This window comes from Apus apus, chromosome 19 (genome assembly GCF_020740795.1).
Source record: "Apus apus isolate bApuApu2 chromosome 19, bApuApu2.pri.cur, whole genome shotgun sequence".
NCBI lineage: Eukaryota > Metazoa > Chordata > Aves > Apodiformes > Apodidae > Apus > Apus apus.
The window spans coordinates 7,269,146-7,277,850 of NC_067300.1; positions in this window are offsets into that span (position 1 = coordinate 7,269,146).

The following is an 8,705-nucleotide window of genomic DNA, read 5'->3' on the forward strand; positions in this document are numbered from 1 at the left end:
TTCAGTCCCTGGGGAAGTCAACACCTTATCCCAGCACTGAATTTACATAAGAAGTGTAAAGCAAAATACAAAAAGTAAACCATACCCAGCAAAACTCACAGTGTTATTTTATGCATGCGGAATTCTGTCCCGAAACATGTCAAATTTTACTTGCAAAAAGAAGAGGCTGCTGTTTTCTTCTGGATGTGTGCAATCTGCAGAGAAGTATACTCAGCCACTTCTTTAAACATTCAGTGATCAAGTGGGGATTCTGATGTAAAACCGAAAGGGAAGAAAATATCATTATTTAAAGGCTACATAACTGCTTAAAATTAGAGCTGTGAAGGCATAAAAAAATAAATAAATACCAGAAATCACAGATGGTTTGCAGAGGAATTCACATTGCATTTAGTCCACTCAACATCTAAAAAAAATACCCCAAAACACAAACCAGTCCTTTTTCCTGGCTTTTCAGTCTTTCTGTTGATGCCTGCTCAGAACACACTTCCTTTAAATTGGGCTTTGAATCATGTTCTGTTGCCCTATATGTTCAGATCCCAGTCCCTTTGAAAAATCTGCACAAATAAATGTATTTTTCAAATGATGCTGTGGAAATTTAATAGATTTTGCACATTTTCAAAATGACAACTAACCTGAGCAGGTTAAATAAGACATTAGCAGGGGAGAAATAGTAGCAAGAACAGACAACTAGATCTGCAATATGCAAGTGGCTGAGACAGAATGACCTAGTTTCTTCTTCTTGACTATATTGATGACTCTGCAGCATTAGAGTCAGTTAAACTCCTTGTTTTCCCTATCCAAAGACTGCAGCATCAGGCTTTTACACAATTCTGGGATATTCCTGTATTCTGTAACTTAACTAGTTAAACCCCAGTTGCTTTTTTTAATGTCTGGGTTGTATTTTCAGATGTTCTGTCTTGCCCCCTGGCTTTCCTCTCAGATGCTGGTTTGCCCTGGGGAAAATTCCACTTCCATTATCATGAAGGGCCAGGATTTGGCACAGTCATTCCAGCCTCACTGCTGAGCAGCAGTCAGCAGAATCTGCTTGAATATATAATGCTTGGATTCTACTCCTTACCAGTTTCTTGCAGAGGTAGGATTTTGCAGCAGGGAAGGGAAAGCTTGAAACATGATGGTTATTCAATACATGGTCGAGCACGTGCTGTAATTATTGCTCTTCCCTGAACAGGCCCATGAAAGTTGTAGATGGCACTGTATCTGTTGTTGTGACAGGAAATAGGATGGAGAACATGGTATAATATTTGGTGTTCTTCTCACCAGGAACAAAATCTAACCTGCAGCTTGGAAAAGCACAGGTTGCTTTTCCCCAGGCTCTTCAAAAAAATACGCACGGTAACAACCAGCAAGACAAGTTCAAAGTGTTCTGAAGTTCCTGATTAGTAAATATTATTTGGGAAAAGTGTAATCTCAGGAAAAATGTTATTTCAGGACAACGAGGCCTCCCATGAACCAGATTCAGGCATGAATTTGGCAACCTTTAGCTTTCTTCCTTCTAAATGTGAACACAGCATGCTGAGCAACCATCCTGCCTAGCTGCTGAGCTTAGCTTTCCCCATTCCACCAGCCACTTGCCAAGAGTCATTTGCTTCAGTACTTCTTACAAAAGCCAAGGTACTTCTCATTACTCTCCATCCTAATTAAGCTACTTGCTGGCTTTTGTAATCACTTCTCCATAAACCAATCAATCTCAGCATGATTTTTAACAGATGCAACTGGGCTGATGTCCCCTTAAAGCACCAACGATCCTGAAACAATGTCTTATTTTTTTTACTCTTCAGCTTTTCTTGCACACCTTCTTTCATTCCTCTTCCAGCTGTAAAAAAGAAAAGCCAACACCAAAAATGAGTATAGTCAGATATGCTTAAGGTTGAATCAGAGCATGGAAACCTGAAGTTTTCCAGACAAGTCAAGCTGTTCCAGTAACTGCATAGATCAGTAGTTTCTTTCAGGCTCTTTCACACTCAGGATTGTTCACCAATCCATTAAGGTCAGGCACCCATGCTTTTTAACAGAAATCCAGACAAAACAGGCAGAATAAATCAAAGTTCTGGAATATTCAGAAGTTCAGCATTTCAGGAATTCAGTACTTCATCTTGACCTTTATCCAAGAAAGCGTCTGACCCAAACTTGGAGTACATACAAAGAGACTTTTTAAATCGATAAGTCTTTCTGCAGCACTGCTGCCTGCTTCAAGACCGTATTTCTGAAATCTGTAGGGCATCTAAACCAAATTCAGTGCACGAAGTCCACAACCAAAAGAGCATTCCCTCTGGAGTGAGCTCCATGTGGAAGGCACACCCCCAAAAGCTGTGCAGAGTACCCCAGGGTCACTGCAGCACTCGACGTGTTAGCAGAACACAACTGGCACTGCTGAAAATGCCACCAAACTGGATTTACCCAGAAACTTCTACTCCCAGAGACACTGCTATGGAAAATGTCCTGTCTGAACAACAACAACAAGTTATTAATTTTAGTGTTGCCAGAGGCATTCTAGTGTGCTTCTTGCTGTCTCATAATATAGGATAAAAAGGGACATCGATATGTGGACATAGCGGAGGCTCCTTATGATCTGGAAATTAATTGGCTTCAAATAAATGACTACCTTGATTTTGTCAGGATGAAAACATAAACATGTGCAGCCCCAGAGGGACCCCTTTTCAACCAGCACTCCCAGCCGCTATCTACCCTGTTTGGGTGTTGCTCCACCAAGCCAGCAGACCCAAAGGCAACAAGGAGTGTGCCTTGGAGGTGCTGGCCTGCTGCCACTCTGGCACAAAAGCTGACAGCATCCAGGGAAGCTAAGAGGGCTATGGAGGGACCAGAGGCATGTGTGGCCAGGTCAGCAGATACAGAAAAACGGGATGTTTTCCAGAAGCTATTATCTGAAAAAGATTTTGCTTTATACTTGGGCCAATATGGTAAACTGCATCCAGTTAGCTCAGGGAAAGGTCAGAGATATTTTAAAGTAAAGAAAGGCCATCTCTGGCAGCTGTATCCAATTCAGAGAGATATATTATCCCCAAAGGAACATGAGGGGGAAAAAAAATCCTTATTTATTTTATTTTTGCATATTCCACTTACAGTAACCCTGGTGCATTCATTCCGTGGAATTGATCTATGTTTTCAAGCAGAATCCAACTAATCTTGCTAAAACAAGACAGAGATTGTCTAAACATCACTTCCTGGAATTTGCAGGCCTAATTCTGTACCTCAGTATTTAAGGTCTCAAAATAAAAGTTACATTCATCTTCTCTCTTGAAGAAAAGACAAGAGGGAAGAAGAGGGAAGAGGGAAGAGGGAAGAGGGAAGAGGGAAGAGGGAAGAGGGAAGAGGGAAGAGGGAAGAGGGAAGAGGGAAGAGGGAAGAGGGAAGAGGGAAGAGGGAAGAGGGAAGAGGGAAGAGGGAAGAGGGAAGAGGGAAGAGGGAAGCCTTCTCTCTAGAGATTATTTAGTGCTCTGTTATTGACACTGCTTCTATTGAAAGATTTAAAGATAAAAATGCAGTGTATTCAAGTAGTGATCATTTTTCATCGTCTGTAGTGGCAGCACAGCCTGTAGTCAATTGCAACAGATTTATCTTTTCTGCTATTGATCTTGTGCTGGGCTGGGCTGTTTGCAGGGACCTGTCTCTGTCTCTGCTGAACTGCAGCAAGAAATGCAAGAGGAATGGACAAGAGGGGTGCCAAGTGATCTTGTTTTCAGTCTAAAGCTGTGTAGCTATTTTCCTGTAAGTGGTGAGATAAGCTGCTAGAAGATAACTTGTTTATGGACACAAGGCAATTCTTGCCCAACAAAAGGAACAGCAAATCAACCCTATCTCCCTGTGTAGCTCAGGCTACAGAGAACTGGGTTCCAGACAGTAGATGCAAAGGAAAACTTCAGGTGTGGGAGGGACAGATGCTTTGTGAAAAGTAGGGGCTGCCAGCCAGATCCCCAAAGCAAACCTCTTCTGACCTCCCTATGGAGAAGATGCTCTCCTGTACTCTCTTGAGGATTCCCATCACATCATGGAAAGATTCCTTCTGTTTTTTGAAGCCCACAGAGAATGGAAAGTGTTATCCTGAGGGTCTGAAGCACTCCAGCCTCCAAATCTCCACAATTTTTATACTCAAGCCATTAATTCTGGTCACCTTCTGAGTTTAGAACGAAGCTGAAGGAAGAAATACACAACCCAAAACATTTAGATGCAAGGCAGAACCTGCTTATTCTCAAACAGTACAATATTGGATCCCAGACTCCTGTCTCAAAGACATCTACTATTTTAGACAGAGCCAGACTTCTATATATGCTCTTCTTCACTTAAGCCAAATACATCAGTAAGTGCTGATCCAGAGGCTGTGAATGTGATGGCTGAATAATGCTTGCGGGAATTCTTAAGAGACCAGGAAAGCTCCTCTAGGAGCTGTCATGCACCTCCCTGATGGATCACAGCTCACAGACCATAAATGCACTTAATGCAGGGAGCAGTCAGGACCAGATCTCCAACTTCCTACAGCAGTTGCTCTGTTATGGAGCTAAAAGGTGCATTTGTGCTTGTTTCTCTTGCCAGGTACTTGCTGAAATGTGACCCAGACACCTTTGAATTTCGATATATCAAGTGTAAGTTGTAAATAGAAGCTGGAAAATAGGCATACAAAGGAATTCAGTGAGCGAGCAGGCCATGGTGCCTCAGTGCTATTTGCAGCTTTCTCATCCAAGTGATGCCATTTGTCTGCACTTCACTGTCACTTTGGGTTGCTCCCTTTTTGGATGCTGAACATAAAGCCTATGGATTAGAAAAGGGAAAGCACTGGCCATCACCTGGACAAGGAGACCTATTTTATTCCTTGTGCTCCCTGCTTCTTCCTTCCACTCCTGCTGGGGAGTCCCAGCAGATTAATTACCAGAACAGCAAAAAGCCCTGAACATTATATCTGCAGGAAGTGATCCTGATCCAAACCCTTTTGATTAATCATCTCTTCACAGATTTATCAGCCTGTTCTGAAGCCCATACACAGGAACATACATGTTCAGCAGATATTTCCTCTGTAACTTTGTCTGCCACACTATTTTGGAGAACTGTTCCAAACTCTGCCAGCTAACTCTTGCTATTTGCAGACATGGGAGATGGGATTCTAAACCATGAGGATTTGCCAAGGCAGCTATTTGAGTATACTAACTAAAGGATATTTCTCCTACTGCATGGTTCATTCCTGTTCTTCAAATAAACTACACTAGTAGAAGGTCTTCCACTGCCTCCACGGAAGGTTTTTGTTGGTAGGAAATTAGTTTCATCTCTTTCTTTGCCAACCAATATAACAATGATAATGCAGCTTTCAACCAGGGAGAGTTGTTTTCTCCTCAGCATGCACATCTGCCAGAAAAGGAATATGATCATTGTCTTAAAGAATAAAAAGTGGCTTAATTTTGTCCCCCAAAATAACCTGCACTTTTGATCCATTCCGAATTCTTTTCCTTGCAAGGCTTTTCTGCACAGATAACAACGTTAAACAAATTAGCAAATTACTCTCCCTGCAGTAGCCAGGTCATATTTCACCATTAGAGGAGCCTGAGTTTTGCCTGGGTGAAAATAAATCCACAATAACAGGATTTGCCATCATTCATGTCTCAACATTCCCCCTCAAAATAGTTTCATTTTGTTCTATTTAATGCTTCAGCATTCCGTCTTAAAATAATGTCAATAATTACAAATCTCACTGTTTTATTTTAGGCACTGTTCTCCCGGGGTGACAGAACCACACAGATTGAAAGTGTTGCTGGGAGACAGGAAAAACACATCAACGCTTTGCCTAAGTGGCAAAAAGGACAGAGGTGCTTTTTGGACACAGTAGAAGGATTGAAAATGTTCTCATTTTCATCATTTGCTTCAAGCCCAAACAGGATTCTGTGGCAGCAAACTAGAGCACTGAACTATCATGAACTCATGGTGTAATATTTTGGTCCTTGGGGGCTGTTATACTGCAATATTGAAATGAAGGATCAGACTCTGAAGTCTGCAATCTGGTGCCCCTCTCTGGCTGTCATCCCTGATCCTAGACAGAAGGAACCCAATAAAACATACTGGCTTGATGGGTCAGTTAAAAATTAGCCCTTCTTAAACAAAAAAATTACACACACACAAAAATATCTTCAAAAACTTCTACAAGTTAATAAACCTCTTTCGGTTGCTATACAATGAGAACCTTTTTGTAAGTTTTATGAGCTCTATCACTGGCCCATTCCTTTTCTAATGCCTGAAAAATTACAAATCTTCTCTTGTTCATTAAAAAAATAAAAAGCAAAGCCCTTTACAAGTCTATTAGGAAAACAATATTTACAGCAAAGCACTGAGGAAAATCCTCCCATTAAATTTTACAGTGATTGCCTTAGAAGAGTCTTTTCTACTGAGAACAGCTGGACTTAATTGCAAAGGATATGACTGAAGGAAGTACATCTGATGGCAGATGTAATAAAATTCATACTTGACACCTTAATTTTTTTCATATATGTTGGCCACCATCAAACCACTGCATTTGCTGCTCCGCAGGCTAAAGCCATCAAAGTTCTGGCAGAAGAACAGACATGGAACGGAAAAGCTTGTGGAGTCCTTCAAAGCTTGGTGTTTAAGACACAGCTTTTTAATGCTATTGATTCCTAACAATCAATAATTTATTTCTTTTTTCAATAAGAAAGTCTCATCTTACCCCTTTTTCCCAACCGCCCTTCACAATGAAACTTCCTTAGGATGAAAAAGCACTTAATGGCTTTTTTTTGAGGTCTTTTTTTTCATGTTCATTGCAGTCTCTCTCCCCTTACAGAGTTCACCTCCCTCTGCCCTCCTGCCTGATACTACGTGGTTGGCCAGATTTTCTTCAGTGTAACAACCTCCTGTCAGGTTACAGTTTGACCTAGAAAACCTAATTTATTTGAAATTAATGAAATTTCAACCACATCAACCTAGGTTATTTGTTTAGAATCTACCATAAAAAGCAAGCTTGTGCTTCTTCCTCATTCCTGTTGTATTTCTAGGAAGAATTCAGCTGTCATTGAACTTCAAGAACAAGGATTTAAAGAACCTTCTTACCATTATATTTGAAGCAAAGTAGCTCTTTCTGTTGGGAGTTGGTGTGATGACTTCTGGTCACGATGGTGGGCTGACCCCTCAAAAAGTAAGGCTGGACATCTTCTGTTGGGAAAAGCTGTTGCATCCTGAGGACATGAAGCTTTGCTTAGAGAGAGAGCAGGGGAAGTGGGAGCTGTGATTGCTGCCACCTGAGGTTGCCCAAGCACTGAGTTTCATTGCTGACTAATTGCAGGCAAATTGCCTCTGCTGGAATGTAAATTGGGTGTTTCCTTGTGAAGCAGTAAATTTAACAAGGATGGAATAAACTGAACGTTGCCCAATCCCTCCTGCAGTGGAAGTATATAATCCCCTTTTCCCTTCAGTCTGTGGGATTGTCATCCCATTCTCAATGTTACCCCATTTTCATCTGGGATTCTCTCCTGTCTCCTAACCAAGCAGGATTATCCCTGGGCAGAAACACACATTTCTGTGAAAGGAAAATTGTTCTCTTTCAGCAACATGTTGTGAGTTGAAACTAGTGATGGGGGCTCATTACAAACAGAGGCTGCTTTTCCTTTTTTTTTTTTTTTTGGCAGAGTAACACTGTGTGTAGCATCCCAACACTTTAAAAATAACCTGCTGCTCCACTGGTACCTAACATGATGCTAATAAGAGCTTCACATAAAGGATGTTGCAGAATCTGTAACAAGCTTTGTTTTTTTAAAGGAGCAGCATTTCACTGCCTGTTTCTGTAAGTGGCTGTTTAACCAGGCCTACAAACATTGCAGATACACACCCAAATGCATTTTAATCAACCACAAAAACACTCTGTAGCATAAGTAGCTACAGTGAGATGTCCACAAGAGCACAGGTAGGTAGGGTAGTAAATATTTGATAAACTATTCCTGCATGGCATAATAAACATAAATATTTAGTGTAATATTTATTTACATTTCTGTCCTATGTTTAGAATAATATTATGTCTAAAAACAAGTATATATTCCAATGTTTAGTCTAGTACTACTACTCATGGCCATGTGCTTAGGTGAGGTATTTAACAGAGGCAGGAAAGTGAAAGGATCACTTTATAAGTTATACACACAGACACAAAACTATATGTATGTTTATTTTGCTTGGTAGGGTAATTGCATGGATGAGAAACAAATGCAATATAAACATCAGCATCTCTTTGCAAGGTTGGTATATTGGGCTTTTAACACAGGACTTGGTAGGGAATGACCTTGGGGGCTGCATTACAAAATGCTGGACTGGCAGGAAGGCAGATTTGCAGTTAGCACAGTTTGAAGCACAAATATCACTCCCCCAAGGCACAGCCCCAAGCACAGGCACATTTCATGCCTTTCTTCTAGAGCAGAATGGAATTTTAGGCAATTCTTTAGAGAATCTTGCAGGATGCCATCCCTGCAAAGAGAACAATTCCTTCCCAAAAGCCCTGAGAATGCACTGGCTCCCTGGCAGGGCTACAACTCATCCTCTGCAGGGCTGTCTTTTGCCTCCATCCTGAGATAGAGGTGCTGTAGTGCTTGACACATTAATATTTATTACAGCTTGCAGTGCAGCAACAGTCCTGTATCAGAGCTGACTCTGTTATAGAAAAGACCTGCATTACAGCAAGAGGTGGC